The 26,558-nt window shown below is 37.1% G+C and overlaps 1 protein-coding gene across 34 annotated transcripts in view; it reads left to right on the top strand.

The window, feature by feature from the left end:
• The window catches only part of TENM2 (teneurin transmembrane protein 2), a 1,469,731-nt gene that overhangs the window by 635,498 nt on the left and 807,675 nt on the right, over nt 1-26,558 (top strand). For 2 of the 34 annotated variants that reach the window (XM_080555529.1, XM_080555525.1), the window contains exon 1: nt 17,593-18,091. The exons of 31 other annotated variants lie outside the window; for them this stretch is intronic. The gene's annotated coding sequence lies outside the window, so the exon portion shown is untranslated. Of the gene's footprint in view, nt 1-17,103; nt 17,119-17,592; nt 18,092-26,558 lie in introns of those variants that run through there. One more of the 34 variants, XM_080555527.1, reaches the window with a different exon arrangement.

Below are 26,558 nucleotides of genomic sequence, written 5' to 3'. Positions count from 1 at the left end.
ACACATTTCTCAGGAGGGAAAAAAAAAAGACTAGATCACCATATGCAGTGATTATATGTAATCCAACAAGTTTAATCTAGAAAAAGATGCCATTTGTGAATACTTCAGTGATTGTAGGGATACAATTTTATATGCTCTTATTAAAGCTCTTTAGCATTTACAGACAGGCAGAGCTTAATTTTCTTATATTCATGGGTGTAAGCTATTAAAATCACTTCAGTAGTCTGTCTTGAACCATTAGAAATGGAAATGAAGAATACAACAAAGTGGTTCAGCAGCCCCAATCCATCTCTCAAAAAATTCAAGAGCACCTATCCCGCCGTTTAGCATTAATAACCACTCAATATAAATATCACCAAAACAGGAATTCTTAATGCAGTGTGAATTTAAAGAGTTGTTTGTTTGTTTAAAATCAGTACAGCTACGCAGAATAAATACTTACCAAATATTATTTACTTAATTGCTGTTCATATTCAGGAAACTGGGATTGTTAGAAGGACTCTGAAAAACAGATATGGATTTGTCTCAGATAATGGTTGGCATGATTAAAATATCGTTTGCATTTATATACTAACAACTCAGTAGTTGTTAATTTTTGTCATTGTAATTTTTTTATTTTATGTATTTATATTAATTTATGGTTAAAATACAGATAATATAGAGTGAGAAGAACATCTTCAATGTACAGAAAGTCTGCGTTTCTGGAGATATGTTTGTGGGTTTTTTTAGTGTTTTTATTTTAATTGGTTGATACTGTATTTTTCAAGTAGAATTGTGCAAATGAATTGATAAGAATTCATCTTAAGGCTATATTCAGCTTAGTGTTACATATGAGAATGATTAGGCAACAAAAACATTGCTAAAAAGGTAATTAAAAAGTGAAAACATTCTAAAAAATCAACCATAAGTCTCAGACTGAATCAGCAAGCATTTTAGCTCAAAAATTTGTTAGTGCTTTACTTTCAGACCATATCTTTTAGGCCATGTTTTTCTAATGAAAGGCCATTACAGGTACGAATGATTATTTATGCTGCATAGCAGGTCATGGTGTGAACTTTACAGAGAACATGGATTGCTATAAAACTTTTGCAAGATACACTTTATTGCTGTAAATGTGACAGAATTCATAAAGCAAAATTTCACTTTGAGTTAAACTGTATAACAGTAGTTAAATGTCTTCCTACACTTGTAATCTCTATGAAGAATGATGTGAGCATTGGACAAGGGCAGGTAATAGTGAGAGAGGGTATCTCAAACATCAGCGTGAAAACTGTGACCAAGAAAGATTAAGCAACTTGCTTAAGTTCAGAGTGGTATTCAGATTTCTTGCCCATCTTTCACTACACTATACTTCTTCATGCAACGTTTCCTAAATTTTATATGCCCAGCTTACTACTTTTGCTTATTCAGTTGATCTAAAAAAAAAAAAATCTGGATGCTTTTCAGTATTGATTGGTGTGAGTGTGGCTTAATGGCAGAATCATTAGTTTTTTAATCTTGGAACTGCCAGTCCTTACTATTCTCAACTGAAATTCAGTTTCTTTGATTAAGGACTGCCATTACTAATTGTTTTTAAATGTTGCTTGGATAGTTCTACTTCAGAGTTTAGTTCTTCAGCAATATCTTATAGTCTGTGGTCTTCGTAATTCATTAAAACTTTATTTTCTGTGGTGCGGTCAAAGCTAGAAAAGGGAAGCTGCTAGAAAATCCTGGAACAAAATCTAGAACTTAATTGATAACTTTCAGAAAATAGTAGCTTAGTGGCTTTCTGCAGTGCATATGAGTTCCATCTTTATGTCCATTCATTCCTTTGCATTAGACTGATGCATGTCTGGGGGAAACTGTAACTGAATTTGCCTACCTATCTCACATCTATTCACTGCAGTTCTGGAGGAAAGGTCAAATAAGGATAATATGTCAAAAGGGTATAATTAAGACTCAGAAAGATTAATACCTGTGGTATTTAGTGAAATTGCCTTTTAGTGGAATGCTCATCTATTACTTTGATATTTAACATTTCTGCTGTTAAAATGTTAGTGCTTGTAAAAGTACAAAGTCGGTGGCAGACGTTTGGTTTGTATACTCTTTTAAACCAGAAACAAACCTCATAGGAGAAGCAGTCAGATATTTTTTTTTTTCCTGGAGTGCTTATGTGTAGGTCTTTCAGTATTTCCACTATAATTTTTATTTGGTAAAGGTATTTAAGTTATGTCAATCAATTGGACAAGTGGTGTCAGTTTGAGAGAGTGGGGGAGAGCACACCTGAATCGGCATCTGAGATTTGTGTAAAAGACGAGTGAAATGAAAATGATACATCTGTAGGATGAAGTGGAAGAAATGTTACCTAATTCAACATGGAAAAAAGATTTTTTTTCACATGATTCAGCACATACTTAATATATAATTGAATGCAGGTGAGTAGCCTCACTGAAGTTTGTGGTGCATAGGAGCTACAGTTCCCCTGACTTCCAACTACTATACAAACACATGAAAGAAGATGACACACTTCAAAAAAGTGAAATTGAGATGAGAAGACTAGTGTACACTGACACCCTGAAGTATATAAAGTAACTAAACAGGTTTGAACATTTGTGTAATGTAATGAAATATTTTTTCTTATTCATGAACAATGCAGTTTTCCTTGATATACATTCCCTTCAAGTCTTAAAAAAAAAAAGTGCTCATCGTACTGATGAAAACATAATTTCCCAGAATTCTTGTCCATTTTTAATCTTTCATTTCTAAAGTAAATGGAAATTTTGCTTTATTGAGAAATAGGTCCTGTAAGACATTTACATGAATCATGCTTGCTCAAATGGAGCTGATAATTAAGTGAGTCATAGGTAGTCAACTTCTAGGTTCACTCAGTAGAACTTGTGCGAGACTTTGCTCCAGGTATAATAAGCATCAAGATTTGGAGTACTGGCAGTTCTAAATACACTGTATTACATAACATATACTATCATTAAGTTTAAAAAAAAAAATTCTTACTAGTTTAATGATAGGATCTTAAACTACATTCAAAGAGAGGAGATTGAGAACTGATGTCACCACTACAGTGACACGTGAGACTTTGCAAGATGACATTGCCAAATTTCTGCAATTCTGAAAATATTTGTCTTATATCACTAGTTAGATGATTTAATTATGGGTGCATTTTATTTACAAAATTATGAATATGTTTACTTGATATAATTAACTGTGTATGTGTCTGTCTTGGCTGGGCATAACTGTGCTTCAGACTGAGCACAGAGTAAGATTCAGAATACTTCTATTTTAAAAGAGCTTTCAATAGTTGCTTTCACAAACAACAGTAATTTCTTTGTGCTCAATTATCATGTAGAAAAATCTTTTTTATCTCTTGGTTGGGTTTTGTTTTCTTTCACTGGGAAGTAGCATTCATCCTTCTAAAACTGAAACAACTTTTAAATTCTCTTCTGCAAGGTTTGTAAAGATATGATAATCACATCCATAACTGATAATGTAACTATTTGATAATCCATGATAATACATTGAGTAAACAGGTAAGATGGACAAGTGCTAGATGAGATGCTGTAGGAATTCAGAAGATGATATCCCTAGGAATTTACAAGCATCATTTTGTTTAACTGGAAGTTTCATTCTGTAACTCTGATGGTTGGATGTTATGTGATAATAGGAAATTCTTTTTCTGGTCTTTTAAAATAGATGTGAAACCAGGAACTGAAACAATTATTCCAACATCTCGTAAGACTGACAAAGCTAATAACTTCGTATTCATGTAAAAGACAAGGTTATCACTTAGGCTATTGTAAGAAGAATGCACTGCCCATTTGTAAGCACACTGTGAAGATGCAGGGTCAAGAAATGTGGATTTTTCTTTCATGCTTATGTACACAGTCCTAGTGAATGATTCGCATAAGAGTTTGGGGGATCACACCTGAGGATTTTTGCTGCTGTGTAATTGCTGTGAAAGTTACATTCTAGACTATGTTTTGTTCTTGTGTATCTACAGATAGATCTTGCTGTAATCTGCAAGTCTCCTCTACGTGTTAGGAATTGGAATTTAGCCTAGGAACTTCACACAACATTACTGAGTATGTGACTGCACTGAAAAATGTAGAAAATATTTAGGGTTGCCTTCAGACCTACAGCTGCCACTTTCACAAGAGACCTGTTGAGCCCAGAATTTAATCAACAGTTCTCATCTAAAACTTCCCATTAAGCAACAATAGTATGTTGTTTTGTAACAACCAAACATTGCTTTGTTTAAAATTTATAGCAATTACCTGCTCATCTTGTGTGGCTTACTGGAAGAAAGTAACAGTAAGGGAATGAGTATCACAGACTAAGAGAAGACTGAAATTAAAGAGAGGGTGAGCAGAAAAACAGAAAAGACTGAATCTGTCAGGAGTAAGTGTGGGTGTGGTGTTGAGGATTTTTGCAGCTGGGTGTAGCAGAGTGTTGTGACTGCAGAGACTTAAGTGGAGATCACAGCAGATGGGGGAGAAGTGGGAAAATATTGGAGGGGGTTAGCTATAGCTGGAAGGGGACAAGGCAATAATGGGAGCTCAAGGTACATTTGATGGGATGGGTGCTGTAGATACAAGAATGTTAAAGGATTTGCAGGCTTTCTTGCTACCATTTGTGCCGATGATGTTGGAACAGAAGGCAGATCTGAGGATGTGACTATAGCCTGGAAGGTATTCTGGACTCTGTTGCCCCCAGAGTGTAAAAAAGGCAAGACATGCCATTTCCTTTCTGCAGCTGGCCAGAAAAACAGTGTTGGATTTCAACCATTCTGTTTTAGACTTGGATAACTTCAAGCTCATCTAAAACTGCCAAATGCATATAGTAAGTCATGTGATTAAGCACCTTGCTGAATTTTACTTTCATTTATCAACAGCTGGTGGGAAAATATAAATGTACAGGCTCATAAATAACTCGTTTTTAAAGTGAAATAGACTGGACGAAACAATTGAAACAAAAGGCTTTTAGGTTCTTTCATTCAGCCTTTAGTCAAGCAGACTTTCCACTGAAGTGAGTGTTCAGTAAGGATTGAGAGAGAAATAAAAAAAAAACACCTTCATTTAAGAGAATTTGATCTCTCTGAAAAGTAGCTAAAATCAGAAACTTGAACTGAGTTCTTAATTGCCAGAGCTTTGCAGAATGATAATAAGTTCTGTAAGTACATCTGCTAGGATAATGGATTTTTTTTTTACCCTTCCCTTTCAAGCAGCAGCAAGAAATAGAAATTCTATCCCATGCATCTTATCCACTTCAAATCACTTGTGCTTTACCTGTTATCTTTGCACATACCCAGGGTTTGTAAGCATGCAGCAACTGTTCTGTGAAGTACTTGAGTACTTGCTGGTTTCCTATTGCCTGTATTTACTTAACTAACTAGTTGTTTCTCTTATTTTTATTTTTTATTTTTTTGTGGCAACAAAGGCAAATGCATTGAAGACTTAAGAAGCATGCAGAGAATTTTTGTCATTCATGAAGGCATGATTTGCCTTTGTAAACTGCAGGTATCAAAGCAGCTTTTCTATTCTGTTTGGACACACTGCGTAGTAACAGGGGGATGAGAGGCAGCTGTGCTTCAGACCACATGAGGTAATTTGCAGACACATTTTAATTGCCTTTTAGAGAGCATGAAGGAGTTCCAAATAGTCTGAGTTCCAGCAAACACCTGTGAAATGCTTTTAGGCCACCATGTAAAACAGAAATTAAGAAAGAAATAAAGCACAAATCTAGCATGTATATTCTAATGGGGGTTAGAGGAAAAAAAAAGTATTTTCTTAAATACCACATTCCCTACGAGAGAAGTGAAGAAAGCAACTATATTTTCATATCAAAAAAAAAGTGAAAGAGACAAATTGAAGCAAAAGGTACTGGGATGGTCTTTGTGGAACAGTTAACACAAGGTCTTTAGGAGCAAGAGCCTTGTTTGAGGTCACAGTATCAATAGGTTCAATGTATAAATGTATTTTTAATCATTATGTTGTAGCTCAGCAAAGTAATTATGGTCAGTCTTGCCTTCAAGTGTAGAGGTGTTCTTGAATGCTTTTGCTACCATGGGCTTAAAAATAACAACAGAATTTCATTGTAAAGATCCTGCAAATGATTTAACAGTTATTAAATATATTTATGCCTATCCAGTGTTCTGTATGAATGCATTTTTTTTGGAATTGTGGGTTGCAAAAGTTTGATATTAAATTGGTAGTTAATGCTCAATATTTAACAGTTTCATGGAAGTAGTATATGCAATCCACACTGAAGTTAATCCTTGAGGCAGAGCCTTGTGTAACATGAGTTACTTACTCCTTTCATGGTTCAACTCTGTCAAATACAATTTACTGTCCTTGGCATGAATGCCATGAGATTTTGAATGTGCCAAGACAAGAAGTTTTTCAAAGTAAATTGCTCAGAGAAAATGTTCAGATAATTAGAAAAAATGTTCCAAAATCAGTAGAATTATAAACTGTACCGAAGACAGACATTGCAGAAGACAGACATTGTGGACATTGTTGTATGTTGGGTTTGTTTGTTTGTTTTTGTGTTATTTCAAATCTATATTGAGAGGATTTGCAGAAGGAAATAGTTCTCAAAATTCTTTCTTTCTCCCTTAAAAATGACTTTCAGGAACTGCTTTTTCTCCTTCAAGAAATCCAGCAAGTTGATGGAAGTTACATAAGTTGTACATTATATATACAGTAGAAGAATATGAATTTGACAAGAAAAAGTGTATGTTTGACATTTTACATTTTATCACTTGAACTTGCAAGACTGATTTCTGGCATGCAATAATGTTGTCTTAGGCCTCTTTGGAAGTGCTATAGTTCTCAAATGATGAGAACTCTGAATGCTTGGCTTTATAGAAAAGGGAAGGAAAGTTTCCTGTTTGAATGACATGAATGAAATGACAGTTCATCTCTAAAATAAGACATTGTGCTGTGAGGCTGCTGTATCATTACTTCTTTAGCAATGAAAAATTCCATTAAAAATCATCTCTATCGCGTGCTTTGTCATAGCGTATATTCCTCCTCCCTAGCAAGGACAAAGTTGTTTAGGATATATGCATTGAAGGAAAGACTTCATGTGTTCGTGGCATGCTGTTTCTTAGATACTACAGCGAGGGAGAGAATGTAGAATATCCATTCCTGTCTTCTGATTAATCTCTCAGAATTAAGATTGTTCTCTCTTTTCCTGAGTTTTAGACCTTAGTAGGAGATAAATAAATTAGTCCATTTTTCATTTCTGAGAGAATACAGACACTTGAGGGGAAAGAAAAAAAAACATTTCACTATCATCTACACATTATACAGTGTCTTGGATCTGGAATTTTTCTTCTGGAGCTATTTCAGTTTTCTCCTGTTGTGCAGGGAGTAAAGAGGTACAGCAGCAAGGTAGGATGGAAGTGGCATTATGACATTCAGCATGTTACAGAACTGGCAGCACAGTGTTAAAAGGTGCCAGATGAAGTCCTGCAGCAAACTGAAAGTCTTAGGATGGCATGGCAGTACGTGGTGACATGAGGGCTGAATTAAGGACATTAGATATTAACTACTGAGCAGTCACTCTTGTCAAAATTACCTCTTAACAGCAACAAACTGCAATGTCAGGAATAGTCCCTTACAAAGAGGCAGAAACTGAAGGTGAGCCTCAACACATCAGGTAACAATACTTCTAATAAAACTTAGAATTTAGCAAGATCATATATTTCTTTCAGAAGTAGAATACCATATCCTTTTCTGTGCATTAAAATGTCTCTAAATTTAAGGAATCCCTTTTATTATTGTGGAAACAAAAAAAGGTCTATATTGACCGTTGGAGGTAATTTGAAGTGTAGAAGTCCAGCGTGCATAAAAACACATTTAAGAACAAGAATTCTTTCACTTACAATCAGCTCAAAAATATGCATGGGGAAAAAAAATGTTTTAAAGTAGCATTTTGAAAGCTCTTTGGAAGCGCTTTGAAAGCTCACTGTTTTATACTGAGAAACTATTTTGTGAAATTTTAAAGGGAACAGTTAATATGAATTACTTCAATTTCATGATTAAATCTTATTTTGATTTTAGTATTTAAATATATTTTTCATTTGTTAATATCATCTTTCTATATTATGTATCTTATTTATATTATAATAATTCCAAGTTATTTTTGCTGAGCATTTGAGTCCTTTAAGTTAATTTACACATGATCTTTTTTTAAAGGTGTTTGCAAAAATACTGTCAATAATTTAGTCATAAATCCACACCGAGCAGTATAGAAGTTGCAAATAATAAAGTTGAATAGTAATAAAGATGTGCCCTAAAACATTTCCAGTGATTTAAGTTAGGGCTTCATCTTGTGTGTTCCAGGTCCTTTAAAAATAATAAACGTAGCTAGAAACGATAATAGCCGGGATTGATATTTTTATGTTAAATGTTATTTCCATTCTATTTACATCCACCTCAGGTTCATTTTCCTTTCATTCTTATCTACTTATTTTGCCTGTCCTTTTCTCCTCTCTTCCTTCATCTCTGGGCTTTGAAAAGATTCTAGTGTATGAAGACTGTTCTCTCTGTTCTTGGCTAAGAATTGAGGAGCTGCTGGGAAAGATTCTTCTCTTTCATCCATACATTTCTTCTGTTTACCCCCTCCATCTCTATCATGTGTGAATATCTTTCACCTTCTTTCCTCTAGGTTTGTAAAGCATGAGGGCACACTTTGCTCCAGCCAATATCTCTTTACATCTTCAAGAATTTTCATCTTCTTGCTCTTCCATACTTTTAAAAGGGCTAAACACTGTGCAAACATGAAAGATTAATAAAACCATCATTTAAAATTTCATGATAACATTACTCTAATTTCAAAGGCAAAAAACAAAAACAAAAAAAAACTGGGTTCCCACATAAGGAAACTGAAGCTGGATGAGATTAAATTTCAGTTTTAAACATGCTATCAGTTTGAGATAACCCATAGTAGACATTTTTAGCTTGGCTTTTAAAACTATTTAAAATTTATTCATTCTACAGACTTGTGTTAGAGTTGTGCCTGACTCTGAAAATTAGGCTTTCACTTGTCATCTCTCACAATCAAAACGTTTTTGGTGAACTGGTCTGAAATGGCATGACCTTTGGCATAATTCCAGAAATGGGCTGTGTGTATATATATATATATGATTGATATATATATATATATATACACACAACTAAATTATATCAATCCTTACAGTTCACTTGTTAGGGATGAAGTTGCTGATTGTGGTAAACTGAGACAAATCTGAATTATTTGTTATGAACTTACCTGCCCCATGTTTCCATTTGTTTATTGTGGTCTACCTACTACGGAGTAGATTAAAAAGAAATCTTAAAGAAATGTAGCAGGGAGGAGAAAAGGAAAGGATTTGTCCTGCTTTTGTTAAGGCACATTCTCTCTTTGGCTTCCCTCTGCCTGGAATGGATTATTATTTCCAGGGTTAAAGCCTGGCACCAAAGCTGATCCCATGTCCGTAGCAAAAGAAGGGGAACTGAGTAAGTGACTGCCTGGGCTGTCAGTGAAAAGCTGACAGTTTGGCAAAGGCTTCCAGACAGAGAAAGGTAGAAGCTGGAGCCATCTGCTCCTCTTCACCACAAATGAAATAAAGCATTGCTATCAGTTATACCAGTTTATGGGCTTTGCCTGTTCATACTTTGTCTCCCTACTTGATATTTGGAGGAATAAATAAGTAATGTTTTGCCCCTGAGATCCACGTTACTGCAAGCTTGTCACAGAGTCCTGGGAGGAAATCCTCACAGCTGCCAAACCCCAACTGGAACTTGTTGTCACAGACACCATAGGGAAGTTCCCGTGGATGCCAAAACCCCAGCTGAGGCACTGTCACTAACATGACTGGGAACCAGACAGGTGTATTCCTGCGCTGGGGAGTGCCTGCATTACATAACCCTCTGCTGAGCGGCCGTGCAAGAAGCCAAGTCTCAGACTTGCACCTCTCTCTGATTCCATTTTAATGTGCTTTAGAGAGAAGCTGCCATTATTCAGTCAGTCGAAATTAAGAAAAAGACAGAAATCTGAATTTGCAACTGTTCATCATCATTAGTAAAGACCTTGACCATCTGACTTAACGTTTTTTTAAAAAAGTTACATTTTTTCATGAAGAAAATTTTGATTTCTATCACAGATATATATCATGTTTATAAGAGTATTTTAGGATGCAAATCCTCTCCCTTTACATTTTTTGGGGAAAACAACAACGAAAGAACAAAGTAATGTTACTAAATCCTTTTAGGGAGAGCAGAGGAAATGTAGAGAAATGGTTTGAGATGTTGCACAGTTTTATCACAAGGACCGCTTTTTACCACTGCAGGAAATGCTAAAAGCTGTAGTACAAGTACAGCTGAACTGCAAAGCAGGATGAATTTTATTTTAATCAACATAAAAAATTTGAGCTTTCTGAGTTACATGGATAATGTTGTGAAAAGTTTGTAAAAATAGGTCACTGTGGTGTTTGAACTGGAGTCAGACCTCTGCTGCTGGCCTTGCACCCTCAGGCTTTTGGAGTGTATCAAGAATTTGCAAAGAATTAAGCCAAACCAAATACAGTCTTACATTGTTCAGAATGTGAGCCTTGTACTCGTATGGTCTCTATTTATATAAAATAAGCTGTCCACATATAGTCCTCTACCCACCATTGATTACCTAATTACACAATCACTCCATCAGTAAATCAGCACAACATCTGTGACCCTACATGTCACTGCAGTAGCCCCCTCTGATTCCCCAGGAGCTTTGCCAAGGCGGTTCTGCTGACATAATATATTCATTATCCATTAGATCTGGCACACGCTCTGCAGTGCTCAATTACAATACAATCGAGCGGAGGGCCTGGTGTCAGCCGATGTAATGACTTTCTGATTATCTGTCTTTAAATGATGAATGAAATGAAAATGTACTATTCAAACCAAATGTAAGATTGCTAAAGATGCTAAATGAAAATTTTACGTATACACTTTATGGAAAGAGGGATGAGGTTAGAGGGTAAGGGTTTTCCTCACATTCAAAAATAACAAGGTAGAAACCTTTTCTTAAGCCACTGTAAAACCATCTGGTGCGATCATGCTGCCTTCAAAGTTGTGATCTTGTGCCCATGCTTTTTCTGACCATCTCAGCTGTTTTCGGTCTCCCAGTAATTTGCTGGAAGGATTTAAAATTTGATGATTTTTTAGTTAATTTCATCATTTCACCTCTTCCTTTTTTTTGTTAGTTGCTTGAGTTAACTTCGTGTGTATTATCGTTTCTGTAGGCTAGAAGTGATTGCAATAGCTGTAATAATGAAAGAGTAACTTACAATTTTGTTTATTTTTCAATGTTATGTTTTGGGGGAAAAATGCACTACAGGATTTCACTTTAAAATACATTGTTATGTGGATCTCTCTCTTTTATAGCTTATTGTTAAAGAGGTGTTTGGGAGCAACAGACTTGGCCTCCATATTTTCTTTTCAGAGAAGCTCTTAATGCAAGTCAGTGTGGTACAAGCTTTTTTTTTTTTTTTGAAAGGTTGTTCATGTTATGCAATATCAATCTCTAAAAGCTTGGATAATGAATGATGTAGGGCTTTGGCAGATGTAGTTTCTTACATGAATTCTTACAATCACAACTTTAAACAGCAAGTAACTAAGTTGCAAAGAGTAGGCTGTTGTCTCACGGACTAAGCACAACATATCAGTATGGGAAATAATATTTTTACTGCATTGTATCCTTCCAAGTAGACTAATACTCTATGAGAAATTTCGGTATATGCCAGGATTATAAATAGATGGGAGATTCATAAGCATTCTGCTGTTCAAATAATTATGAAGCAGATGTTTGATGGTACAGTCATTTCTGTCTCTGTTTACATCTTCAGTTATTTTAGTTATAATTGAAAATCTCATAAAGCTGCGTGTTGGAGCACTCTTTGAATCTTACTTAAATTATAGCTTCCCATTTTATACCTTTACGTTAAATATTTCAGGCTTTTGAGTAGTGTGCAGCTTCTCTGGGAAAAATAGCTCTATCTTTTCAACCACACTGTGCCCAGTTGCAGGGATATTTTTTATTTTTAATTTTATTTTTTGCCAGAGCACCATCGTAGATCTTACTTAAGACTTACGCTGTGTCTGGATATGTTTATCAGCATCCTGGCACCTACATTCTAGTAGTACATACTACTTTCAATACAAAATTAATTTGACCTGACTCACTCTGCAGATGCAAATGAGTTTAGTTGCTTGCAAACCTTGTGTACGTATTCTAAGGATACGTTGTCATGAGTAATAATAATAATATGACTTTAGTTGCAATACTGAAGTCTGTGCTGAATGAAAATAAGGGATGGCATTGACTTACCTCTGGAATTTGTAAAGATGGCCAGGTCAGTTATAAAACTTGATGTTGCACAGCAGCTGAATTACATTTGTTTTTTAAAATATTCTCCCGTTATGGGAATTCGAGGGAAGGAGTCAAAAGAAATATGGATACATTACTGGTGCTTCATTGTTTATGGCAAATTTAACTTCACAGGAAAATGAAGCTGAGCTGAAAGTGTCATCTCCAAATGAAAAACTGCCCAAAGATTTTGTTGCACTCAGATGTGTAGTCAGGGTTGAGTCAGCCCTTTTTAGCAGCAGGAGCACTGAAAAGATTTGTAGCGCTTTAAGAACTTTGAAATCTTCTGTTTTCCACAGGCCTGTGATCTCATTCTGAGTGGATATTTGACAATAAGTTTTTCAATGAAAACCAGAGAAATATGCCAATGTAACGTGAGATAGAGAGATGCAATGTCAAAAGAGTGAGGGGCGTTCTGCCCTTAGAAATACATGTTTCATCTAAACCAAGGGGCAGAGTTTCTCCGGACTTTTATGGATGGATGTTTAATATTTTCATCTAGCTATAGAAACCAAAATATGTGAAAAGTTGAAATGCCTGACAAGTAGTTCCAGTTTTCTTCTTTAATTTTCTTTATTCTTTCCTCACTGGCTATAATCCTCAGCAGCTCTGAAGATTTGTGGTATCAGGTAACAAAGCTGGCATAATGCAGCAGAGTGCAACCCCTAGGCTGCTCCTTAAACAGAGGAGAGAGATGACCTCTGGAAGAATAATGCAGTTTAGTGCTGCTCCACTGGATTTACTCCTGTTTGTGCTTGTTAGCGTTAGAAGGCAGATAGCCAGACAGTGAGGAAAAAAAAAAAAAGTGGGAGGAAAGTCAAATAAAGGTAAATGCTTTGAAAGATAGTAGCAATTTTTTGACTTTCACATTAGATTAGAAAATTTGCAAGGTTACAAACTACTTGGCATAAGTATACATGTTGAAATAATTATAAATTGATATTGGAGTCTAAATACGGTATCTTGCTCTTTGTTCTGAAAATCATGTGCTGATCTGAGAAATAATTCCAGAGAATCTCATGAGTGACACATACTTGGTATTTGATAGCGTTGTAATGTTGGAGGATTAGAGAGAATACAAGTGAGATGGTTGCCATTCCAAACAGTTTTTCTCACTGTTTCTTTCTTTCATCATTTCCTTTTCACACCAGAGCTTTTCCTCACCAGGACAAGGTGCTCTCTGGATGCCGCCCTTTGTGCCAACATACAGCCAGTGATACACTTGATAGATGTATTCTGTGGAACGCAATTATGAAATTGAGTGTACGTGCGAATTTCACTGCAAACCCCAAGGGGTTTGGCAGCTGCCTGGGGAATTAGTGGAGCACAGCCTGAAGCAGTACTTTTCTGCTCTATGGGTCCTGACACTTATACCCGCAAAAGAGCTCAAGATGTCGCCTTTGTTTTAAAGGAAGGCATCTAATGCCTGGATTTATTCTAGCCTGGGATACAACTCCCGTTGGGTTTTGAATTACCTCAAGTGATTTACAAATCATGCTGAAAGGCTCCATTATATTTCCAGGCTTTGTTAGTAACATAGGCTGAATGATTTAGGACAACAAAGGTTATTGTGTTGTCTGGATTACACAGGGAGCTTCCTGCTTGTGTCCCCAGTCATGTAATTTTCTCAACCTTTTTAATGTTGGCTATCTAGACTTAATTTTCCGGGGAAAAACAAACACATACATCAGTGTGGCAACCAAGTAAAAATTAGGCCAATCTTTCAGTGGTCAATTATTATTTTGTTTACTCACTGACTGCACAGGTAGGAAAGTACTATATATGTATTTCTTTAATCACCTTATGACCAACTTCTGACATATTCTGACATGCAGTGCTGTACAGACAGCACACTGGTAGAAGAAACAGCAGGGCAATCTGGAAAGCTTAAGATGCCTGCTTTGCATGTTACTAACTACAGCTGCTCCAAGATACTTGGGTCTAAAAAGTGTTTCCAGTCTCCCATGGTAGTTGAGACACTTTCCTAGTTCAATGATAGCAGGCAACAACTCCTAGCCCTATTCATCTGCTTGTTTGTGTCATGAAAATATGCAAGTAAAAGCTACAACTCTAAGGCCTTTCCCTGATCTCTGAGGGAAGAATGATGTTTATGTTACTGATGGATCTGTGTGTGTGGGCAGATTTTAGAGATCAGTAAAAATACATAGGTGCTTACTAAAGGAATTGTAAGTTTACACTGAAATATATTCCTATAATCTTGGGAGAAAACAGGCTTTTAATTATAAACCTTCTATTGCTACTAATTGTAAGTACAGTTTCAATTCTCTTAAAAAACTACCATTTTGATCTCAAGCCTCTTACAATACTGGCCTGTAATTTGAATACTCCAGAACTGGATAGCCAAATTTTTCGCAAGCTGTGTGGTTTGCTTTATTTATGTCATTTTTAATAGCTGTTCTCAGCAATCGGAACATTTCAAATCCAGGTGTATAACATGGCTGTTCTGAGTCTAACTTTTCCTCTCATTTTCATGTTTGATCACTGGTTTGCCACAGATGAATGACAAAGAAAAGTGGTCCAAATGAAGTCTGCTGCTTTCACTTATAATCTTACCGCAACAATGTCTTATAATTTGATAAATACAGAAAGCACAACATGTCTCAGTAGCTTACAAAATAAAGTTGTCTGTCTGTTCTGAGTACCAGAGATTCCAGCCTTTTTCACTTGGTTGTCAGGTTTTGAATGACAATGATTTTCCTACAGTTTTCCCCTGCTTCAAAATATCATGAGAAGGATATTATGCATTCCCAACCTGCCAGCTTTGGCTGCATTACAGAGTGTTCAATTATGCTCTAATCGAATAGCTGCCCGATGCAGGCCACATAATGACTTCCTGATTATCTGACTTTAAATGATAAATGAAATGAATATGTAACATTCTGTTCAAATACAGGATAGTCACCAAGCCAAATGAAAACTGATTTTGTGCCCTTTTGTCTGGGGAAAAAAATAAAAAGAAAAGGCATATATTTTATTGGAATTCTATTCACCACTTGTTCTGTTGCTTGTTTTGCCTTGAGTAAGTAAAACATGGAATGAGTTGTTTAGGTCGACATTAGTCTTCACTTTTGTTTTCAAGCAGATGCTGAAGGTGTTAAACAGAGTTCAGATTGTTCTCCTTCCTCTCTTTACATTTACTTGTTATAAAAAACAAGGTCAGATTTATATGATCACTTTCTATTGGGATTATTTCAGTGCATGCTGGCACTGCAACAAGTCTGTTTTGAGTAATGTATTATACAGACAGCATTAAGGTCTGAATAAATTATTTAGTGGTGATAGTGCTAGATGTTTTTCATTTCCAGTCTGTGGTATTAGTACTAAGCAACTGATATGGCATCTGAAATCAAATAAACCTCTACCACCTCATTTGGGTAGCATACATTTATTATGCCCGAGTCAGAGCAGTATCTCAGAATGATCTTTCAAAGGCTTTTTGGGGAGATTCTCCAGTCTCTTTGCCCAGCAGCCTGCGATGGGCATTTTTCTGAAGCACCAGAGTGATTTGTGAAAAGTTAACTTGATCTAAAGATTTTAATAAAGCAGCTCCTGATTTTCACAGAATCACAGAACCGTCTAGGTTGAAAGAGACCTCCAAGATCACCCAGTCCAACCTCTGACCTAACACTAACAAGCCCTCCTCTAAACCATATCACTAAGCTCTACATCTAAACGTCTCTTAAAGACCTCCAGGGATGGTGCCTCAACCACCTCCCTGGGCAGCCCATTCCAATGCCCAACAACACTTTCAGTAAAGAAGTTCTTCCTAATATCCAACCTAAACCTCCCCTGGCACAACTTCAGCCCATTCCCCCTCATCCTGTCACCAGGCACGTGGGAGAATAGACCAACCCCCACCTCTCTACAGCCTCCTTTAAGGTACCTGTAGAGTGCGATAAGGTCGCCCCTGAGCCTCCTCTTCTCCAGGCTGAACAATCCCAGCTCCCTCAGCCGCTCCTCGTAACACATTTTGTAACACATTAGGCTGATACTTGTGGCTTTTAAGCTACTAGGAGTATCATGTGATGTAGTAATTAAAAAGAATACTTGTAGTGAAGTTCAGCTCACTTTGAGCTTTGTTAATTGGCTAAAGCACTGATGGGGCAGGACCAGCTGCTTGATGAGAGATGTACTTTGATTCTGTTCTCAGCAATCCATCCTTCCTCACATATTGGCCTTCATTCTGCTTCTGTTCAGTTATAAACTGGTATGGTAAGCTGATGATGCAAGTAATAATTAAATTAGTAAATGAGATTGTCTGAGATAGACATATTTACTGTTTATGGCTGGAAATAGGAATTCAAGGCCCACTTAACTACTATTTCTTGAAAACGCTATGGTGATGAAAACATGTGAAAGAAACATTTCCTCTCCATAGGACAGCATTTTGGGAATGATCTCCTCCCCTCAGGAATAAATGTCTTTCGTGAAAGAAGTTGGTGCGAATCATGTCATGGGCAGATGGACAATGATCCAGTTATGAACAAAGCGTGTTGAGATGCATTATGTCCCTGCATATCAGATCAGGTGAAAGGGGAGGCCACACACACTGCCACCCCACCTCACCCCAGCTGCTTCAATTCCAGGTGCCACGTTTACCTGATCAGGAGGTCATTTGTGCAAACCAGCAGATCTGCCTTTGCAATCTCTCCTATATGCTAATGTTTTCAGCTCAAGAGTTGTCAACCCAAGTTCGTATTTCAACAGGTAATGGATGCATTCTGCGTGCTTTAAAATAGAACAGAGTTCTTGTAGTACTGCATCTCTATGTTACAAGAGGAGCTCAGACTGGAGGAGGAAGGTGTTCTGGAGGAGAGGAGCTGGGTGACCATTTCTACTGTGCTTTTGAGAGTAGGTTAGAAGCTGGTCAGCACGCAAATTAGCCCTGAGGAGATGTTTCAGAAGTACAGTCTGTGTGGATGTAGGGAACAACTGCACCACATCCACAACCTACCACTAAGAAATTACAGCCCAGCTCAGCTCATGTTTAAGTAGCCAGAAGTTTCTTCCTGTGTCGTACAACCCTGTAAGAGAGTGCTTAAAGTTAATGCAGCTTTAGACTCAGCTGGATTTCAGTAATTTGCTCCCTATTCCACTTCTAGTGGCTGGGAACGTGTTTTACAAAATTACTTGAAGAAAATTGTTTGAATTAAATTACTTGAAGAAAACTATCTAAGATTTGAAAACAAGGTATTTTTGTGGTGAAGAGACTAGATTAGGATTCAGGAGACCAAAACTTCAGTCGTGATCTTTTTCACCTGTGTTATAAATTGAGAGACTTAAAAAGGAACTAAAGTGTTGTGTTTGTTTTTTGTTTGCTTGTTTATTTTAAGGTATTAAATAACATTGATTTGGAAGTGAAATAAAAATATAGGATTCTGAAAAGGTATAGGGTTTATAATTAAACTTCTTGGGACTATGTTATAACAATCTTTCTAACTACTATCTCACAGTTGGGATATACAACAGAAGTAAATCTATGGGTACCTGGCCTCTTACACAGTTAAAGTACTTTCAGTTGTCTAAGTTCTCTTGATTTCATACTGCTGTGCTTGTGATTCTTTAAATTAGCTGAAGCTGAGCTGGCTGCAGCTAATGGATAGTTGCTGTGAGCATGCTTATGCCCTTAGTAGGTCTGAAGCGAGATGGGTTGTGGAGGATATTTCTATTTTCTGAGTAGGTAAGGTAGTATTTATGTATAGAACAAACAAATCTAATTAATTAAAACTGTCTCCTTTCTTCATTTTTCTTATTCCCCTTTCCCTATTTTTTTTTCTGTTCTAATTGTTATTATGCCAAACTGAGGTAATTATAGCGTGTATCTGTACTGCTGTTAATGCTGTAATGATTATTCTTACAGTTACAATGCAGGATGGCTAGTTCACTGTTCCTAGCTCCATGCACTTCACTTAACTACCTGAGTATTTGTCCTGTGGTTTGGTGGGTTTTTTTGTTTGCTTGCTTTTGTTAATGTTTTCAGATAAAATGTATTTTCTGTAGCTGCTATGTTAATTTTAGCTATACTTGAGCTGCCTAGTTAAAAGTCAAGTCTGTGTGTCATAGAAATACAGATACATTTTCTGTTTTTTGGGGCGTCTTAATAAAAAAGGAAAGAAAAACTTCATGGCTTAAAAGATATCTTGTGAAATCTTACTTCTTAGTTCATTTCTTCTAAATGCTTCTCTGAAAGCATTCTCAAAGTAAAAATGGCTATAAATATACCTAAGAAATATGTTTATTAAACAGATAAGGGGAAGAAGAAACCTATCTAAATTGTGTGTCTTATTTTGGAAGTTGCTGTGGGAAGAATGTGCCAAAATAATTTACACTGTTTTATGATAAATACCTCTTGTTTTCCTTTCTTCTGCTTTCTCTGTGCTGTCCATAAAGGAGTGGGGGAGAAGATGGGCTGAGGGGCACTCTTAAGTGGGTCTGAGCCCTGAAAGCTTCTTAGTAAACCTGGTCACTGCATGTTAATGGTGTACAGTGCTACAGGAGGAATATAGAAAGGTAAGAGTGTGAAGGGGTATAGAGCTTTCCTAGAATTCAGACAGAAAAATAGGTATTTTGTCTATTTTCTTGCTAGTAACAATATGGTGAAGAGCAGCCAGGTAATCTGGTCATAGGACTTTGCCATGTCTGTAATCCAGATGACAAAATATAAAACTGATTTAGTAAAAACAATTTTTTTAACCAGGTAGCTGTTTATACCTGTGTGGCTGGATATTGCCTAAAAAAGACAAGCTGAATTAAAAGACAGCTGAATTAAATCTTCTCCATCTGAACATATGCAACATGAATTGTATTTTGAAGGACTGACTTGTTTTGAAGCTAAAGAAAGTAGAGGAAAATAGGGTGAGATCTCATACTTAATAGCCTTGCTGGAATAGCCCAAATGAGAGCCTTTAGCAATAATCCCTAATACTTAGAATCAGGGTTCCTTAGAGAAGAAAGAGGAAGGGAAAAAAAAAATAAAAAAGGAAAGAAAAAAAGAAAGCTGTAACAGAAAAAATTATTAGCAAACACCTGTAACAGTCTCTCTCCCCAGCATTGTTATACTCTTGCAGTGTGAAAACTGGTAGGTAGTCCAGGAGGCTGTTACTCTGATTAGTTCTCTTTTATTGGCCATTAGAAAGGCGAAGATGGTATAAAAACCACTCATCTAGTCCTGTATGAACACAAAAACATAGAGACTTTTCTTCTGAACCTGTACTTAAATTGCTGTGCACGATTGGTTTGTGCTCTAATGATGATAATCAGCTGGGCAATTTGAAATATAATTTTCAATTTTGAAACTTGATTGAACGAAAAGTGTAGTTGGTGCAAGCCGAGCAGAATGGAAATATATGGAAAGGGTAAGACGGCATGTTGCTAACTCCTCACAACGAGGGTATGTTGCTCCTTCATCATGAAGAGTGAGAGATCAGAGAGGATGATTATTTTATGAATTATATTTGCCCTTTTATTGATTTCCTCTGAGTTCAGATGGGTTAGATGAAATATATAACTTACTGTCATGTCCACGTGTAGGATACATAAACTGTCAGCATGTAGCATATTAAAGTACTATGTAGCATAATGATGACAGAGCTGTGTTGGCAACTTTTGCCTCTCTGATTCTATCAGAATCGTTTCCTCTCAGACTCAATGAGTCCCTGGAAAATCGAGGTGTGTAACCAGGAGCTCTGTGCACTCCTTGAGGGCTGGGAACCACCTTAATATAATAACCACCTTAAATAATAAATTAAATTAAATTTCTAACTTTACATCTGAACTCAGTTTTCTGGGGAGCAATACTGATATTGCTATGGCAGTGACAAGTACCAGTATTAAGTGAAGTATTTATCCATGCATATGTAATAGAGTATGTGAAACTGTGAATTTGAATTCTGAAGTAGTCAAAAGTAGATTGACTTTATTGTAAGCACATCACAGAGCAGTTTAGGATTGGCTCAAGAATTTGTTTGCTTATTTATTTTAACCTCTTTCCTTTTTTTTAAAAAAAAAGGCATTCCAGAGAATATACTCTATCAAATGAAAAATACTTGTTTGTTGACTAAAATACTTTCAAAGCTTTTGTCCACATCAAACAGATCTGCACTGCTTCTTTCTATCAAAATAGCAACAACTGCCTGAAAATGGTGTGTGTAGCATGAAAGACAAAAGGTACAAGCCACTGGGAGATGTTTTGGAGGTAACAATGAAAGCTCTCAGAGAAGATATTAGAAATAAGCAAAACTTGACAAAGGAAGGAGGGGAAGATGGAACCATGTGATTCATGAAATCTGAATCTGTGAATTGAAAAAATGTTGCAATAGATTTCCAAAACTCAAGGGTTTTTTGTTTGATTGTTTCACAGTGGAATTGATCGATATATTTTTTTCAATAGTTAAGTCACAAGACAAAATGTGAAGAAGCATTGGGTCTATTTTGTAGTCAAGTTGGACTGATGGGGACATTGATAGTCCACAACTAAAATGTTGTTAATACTTTTGTCTTAGTTTTCAGTGAGGATGATGTCAGCAGTGAGAGTCAGGATGGCTGATGGGAACAGGCCTGTTGACTTTACTTCAAATGTAGATAATTTTCTTAGGGGCTTAGTAAAGTGGAGGAGAAAGGAGATGTAAAGTGATCGGTTGAAGGATTCATTAAGAAACAACAGGAAATACTTAAAGCTACTGCAGTTCTTTTAGGTTATGGAGGTACATGAAATTTAGGAAGAAGCTTTTAATGTGTAATGAGATGTTGGTGCATTTAATTCTAGATGGAATTATCTAGCTTGGGAGTAAATACTGTTACAAACATAAAGCATACAAGCTATTCTTGCACAGGGAGTTAAGTTTGACGGCTCTCATTAGTTCAGGTGCAGCACTGCAGGGACTGTGGCCTTCAGGGCGCCAGCAGTAGCTGCAGTGCCATGTTACCCGCTTTGGGCAGCGGCACCGTTTGCTTGCGCTCCTTCTTCTGAGCTTTACGTTGTAGGGCTTCTCCTCGTGCTTTGTTCCTCACTGCAGTTTGGTGTTTTTACCCTTTCTTATAGGGTTTTCCAGAGACAATAGCAGTGTCAGTGCTGGGCTCAGCTGTGTCCTGTGGTGGGCCCTATGCGGTAGCAGCTGAGGGCAGCAGGGGCGGTCCTGGCCTTCCCTCATAGAGGCCGCTGTGGCCCCACTGCCTACACACAGATGTGGACACCTAAAACAACCTTTTCAAGGTACCCGGTGAGATGTCTTCTGGGATGAGGCGAAAGAGGTAAAATCTTGAGATGAGTAGAAGCGCAAACTGAGGTAGTATTTGGCTGGAGGAAAGAAAATGGGCACAATACTGGAAGCAGTGTTATCAAGTTGTTTTAAGAGTGTTTCATCTTATATTTCTATAACTAGTGCAAAAGGTAGTGGGGTAGGTGAAATTTAGTGTAAAAAATAAGGTGGTGGTGTCATTACAGTGTACGTGAGGGCTGGATGACTGAGGACAGAGGTGGGGTATGTAATGAAGGAAAGTGGAGGATTTCTGCTGGGAGTATGAAGCTGATCGGCTGAGCACACAAGCTGAGGCCTGGGTGTACAACCTGGTTAGAGGGGGACTGCAAGTCACAGGTGCCACTTGACCAAAAAGTGTAACGGGTAAAATACTTACTAGAGACAGGGAAGTGTTAACATGTCTTTTCATTTTAATTCAGTGCTTAAAATCTGGTTTTTCATGTTAAATTGGGGGGGGAGGGTTAGAATGGGTCAGATAGTGTACAGTGACAATTAGGATAGTGGGTAACCTGTCATGCAGATGAGACTGAAAGACCTTAAATCATTGGGCCTGCATGAGAAAGGATCTGAATGTCTAACTACATGCTACAAAGGCATTAAAGATAAATATTGGGAAAGGAAAATGGTAAAAGAACCAAAGCATACGAACTGGCCATGATTCAGCTGGGTTCTGTCCAAACTATTTGAGCATCCGGAGTTGCCCATAATAGCTTAATGGGGCCACCAGAAATAAGTGATTTTAAGGGAGACTGGTGTTGGTTTGCCAATAATTTCATGATGGAGTTACCTTTAATAGTGAAGGATTGTCTTGCTCATCCAGGATTTCCTTTCTAGATGTGTAACTTCCTTCAAATCTTGTGGGGTCTTTTCCTCCACAAGAGGATACACTGAAGTTAGGGCATTCCAACTCTTTTCACAAAACCGAAGTGTGGTCTCACGGTGTTAAACGTAGTGGGAGATGAGTGGGTGACATCTTTGAGAGCAATAGATGATTGTTACTGCTGTGTGAAAAGCAAGGGATTTAAGAAAGAAGAGCAAGCTAAAATAGTTGCTTTTTTTGCCCTTCAACCCTACCAATGTTGACATTTAATATAAGATAGGAGTAGAGCTGTGAGCAATATGTAATGGTTTTAAGCAAGAGCAAAATATATTGAATTGTGAAGTAAAGCTGGATATGGATTTTCTGATAATGTGTTAATGGTACTGTAACTACTAATAATGACTGACTGCTACTGGACGTTACTTTCAAAGAGGACGGAATGGTTTAATGAAGTTTCAGAATTTTCTGCAGAAATCACAAGTGTTCTTTTCTGACAGTAGCTAGTGCCAGTCAAAATCGTGTTTAACTTGTAATAAAGCACAGGTACACATGCCTTACCATGTTTGTACTGTAGTATATCTTTTTTTTTTGTGCTGAGATCATATTACGTGTTATGTAGAGAGCATTTTTTCTCAATAAATCTTTTTTTTTCCCTGATGGTCATGTAAAAATATATATTCAAGAATATGTCAAAAAAAAGTATAAGCGAAGTAGTAGTTGGATGTGTGCAGGATGACATTCTTCTAAAGTTTCGTCCTTTGGATTGTTCATGAAAAATGTTCTACTTCAAATGGAAAGACAAGAGATATGACTCATTGTCTGGGATACGAAAATACCCGAGTATGGTGGAGTTGATGTACAGATGTATTTACAAAAATTGTGTTTTCCAGCCATTTACACTTATGTATCCTGAATGAATTAGAAGTATGAGTTGACAATGTAAAGCTGTCCAGGCTCCTTCATTTAAACTTCGATTTTTGATTGCTGGGAGAAAAAGTAAATTAAGGGACCAAGTGCAGCAGGGACATACATATTGAAGACTTTCTGGGCAACCCAGAGTAAATCTGCCAAAGCTAGATATTTCTTTTCTCTCTAAGACATTTCTTCAAAGAATGTGTTCTTATCTCCCAGTCCTTTGTAGTATATATGGAGAAAAAGCTGGAGCATCCAAACGTGTATAAAAGCATACTGAAAATCACTGTGCTTTTAGAATTTCATGTTAGGAAGAAAAAAAGTAAAATCAACAAAGCCCTTTATTGTGTGTTTCATGAAGAAAGTGGTATCAATGCACAGATATTTGTACCAGGGAGGTTTGTGCTTTGCACTGTTAGAACCTGGGCCCTGGCTCTGCTCCTGGGTTCTGTCTGGCTTGGCCCCATCTTCTGGCTCTCAGCATCTGCCACCAAGTTTGCTCCTGGGTAAAGCCAGCATTCAAAACAGCATACCTCATGTGGACATGAGGGATTGGAAGTGACCATTTCATTCACTATGCTCATTCCTAAAACATCTCTACATATTTTAGAACTAGATATGTGATTTAACATGCTGAAGCACTTGCATACCTGTGCTTTTTTTTTTCCTTTAACCTCCACCCCTCTTTTCTGGTTGTACGTGGTAAATGACAGATTTTCTCAGATAATATTCATGTGGTACTCCAAAATAATTCTGCAGACATGGTAAAAGCTTTTAGAGACTGTAAAACTGATTATCTCTTCTGTAGCTCTTTTCATCTTCAAAGCACTTACCAACATTAACTAATTAATCCTCACAGCATCCCTCTGAGTTAGATATCATTGCCATCATACAGATGAAGGAATTGAAGCGAAACACTGTGTCTAGCTCAAGATCGCCAAGATGGTTGGTGACAGAGATGGAATTAGAATGCACAGACCTGTATTTCTAGGTTCTTCACTGAAACTGTCACAGCATTCCTCTCTTGACAAGTGTATGCAGAAGTATTAGTAGTCTAACTATGGCTGAGGGCTGAGCTTGTTAATGAAATCTTATTATGAATGGCTTTGATAGGAGAGTTGTTTGCAGTCAGAATATTATCTTTTTAAAACCCTCTTCTGCTCCTTTTCCCTGAATGGATGAGAGTGCAAGCATGAATGGGTTGTCACAGACATGATTTACTTTGGGTGTAGCTATAGCTAATTGTCAAATGGTTTAGAGCTTTACAAAGAATGCTATACTCTTTGGAAGAGAAAACTTGCGTTTCTTGTGTTTCACTGAGAAATTTCAGTGCCTTGGATCTGTATCGATTCTATTCTCTCTGGAATAAATTCCTTAGTGGGCTAACATGTCAGGTATCCTGAATTTTCTTCTTGCTGACTTGTATTAGATGAGCTCCTAGCTGTGCTCCGTTACAGGGGAGTCGATGAGGAAAGAGGCAAATGTGGGTACTCAAATTGTAGCTAACTGCAATGACAATATTTTCAAGTATTTTCAAATCAGATGATATACAATTTTTGCAGCAAGTCTTGGATTCTCGTGTGATGCTTTTTTCCCCCTCCCATGTGCTTATAGCAACCTTCCAGTACCTAAAAGGGGGCTTACGGGAAAGCTGGGGAGGGACTATATGTCAGGGAGTGTGGTGATAGTGCAAGGGGTAATGGCTTTAAACTAAAAAAAAAGTGTAGATTTAGATTAGATATTAGGAAGAAATTCATTTACTTTCAGTAGGGTGAAGCACTGGCCCAGGCTGCCCAGAGAAGCTGTGGGTGCCTCATCCCTGGTGGTGCTTAAGGCCAGGCTGGATGGGGCTTTGGGCAGCCTGGTGCAGTGGGAGCCATGGCAGGGGTGCTGGAACCAGGTGATCTTTAAGGTCCCTTCCAGCTTAAACTATTCTGTGATAATAGCCAGGTGAAACTCTCCATTGTTTACAATGAGGTTTGCGTATATAGGCAATACAGGAGATCAAGGAAGGTTTTTGTCTTTTTACAGATTTTAGGAATAATGGTAACAGCACTGAACTGAATGAGGAGGATTACAGCATGTACTTTAAGGCAACCAGTGAATGCAATGCTGAGCACAGGTGGATTGAAAGCGAACACAAAAATGACTGCTACAGAAAGCACAATTAAAGCATGCTTTAGAGATGACTGCCCAGACCTGCCTGGAAAGTCCGCACTAGAAAATCCTCCCATTTAAGAAGTGGAAGGCTCTCAATTTGCTAATTGTCACACTTCTGCACTGGCTAATGCTTCAGCTGCCCTGAGTAAAAATATTCTGTCTTAAGTAGAAACTGCTATTTGGTGTTAAACTTATCCTGTTGAGTAGAGGAAGAAAAATGAGGCTGGGATCCTGTTTTCTTTAAAATCTGACTTTAACTCTTGGCAATCCTCTGCTCCCCAGTGCTTACTGAGAAAGAGCATTGAAAAGTTTTAAACCAGTGCAGCATAGGCTGTATGGCCTGCAATATGTTGAAGTACCAAAGAAGTTGTATTACAGGATGCTGTACTGGGCTTAATATAGCTGATTGGTTGTTTTTCTTCATTCATTAAATGATCAAATCAAAATACACAAAAATTTTCAGATCTTCAGGTCTCTCTCTTCAAATATGAAAGGATAAACTTACATCCTTAGATCTTTCTGTTATGTTAGTTTTCAGAAAGAGACTTCAAAACGTTTCTGCTCCCTCCTCACACTTCCATACAGGGTGGTGGGTTTCCTCTACCAAATTGAAAATACATGCTCCTACTTGCATGTTTTCTAATACTGGACAGAGGATGAAGAAAATATAAACCTTCCATTACAGATTTGAACTGTGTTAGAGTAGTGAAGCAATAAAGACTAGAAGAGTGTTGTTATTAAGTGGCCTGAAATTGAAAGGGTGAGATTTGAAAGTCAGGGTATAACTAAGTTTGAAAGATAGATTTATCTTTGTAGGATCACTGTTCATTGAATGCAAACCTCAAAATATAGAGAGTAATTGTGATAATTAGGCAATAGGAAAAAATAACAATATGCCTCATTGCTCTAGTTTAAATGCAATGGACAGATTATCAACATGCTTGGTTTTGTACAACAGAACCTAAAAACTGAATATACCTTGAAAAAAACTGCACACC

This window comes from Anser brachyrhynchus (assembly GCF_964034855.1).
Source record: "Anser brachyrhynchus genome assembly, chromosome: 14".
Lineage (NCBI taxonomy): Eukaryota > Metazoa > Chordata > Aves > Anseriformes > Anatidae > Anser > Anser brachyrhynchus.
Note: the sequence above shows the minus strand (reverse complement) of the source record. Positions and strands in the feature narration are given on the sequence as shown.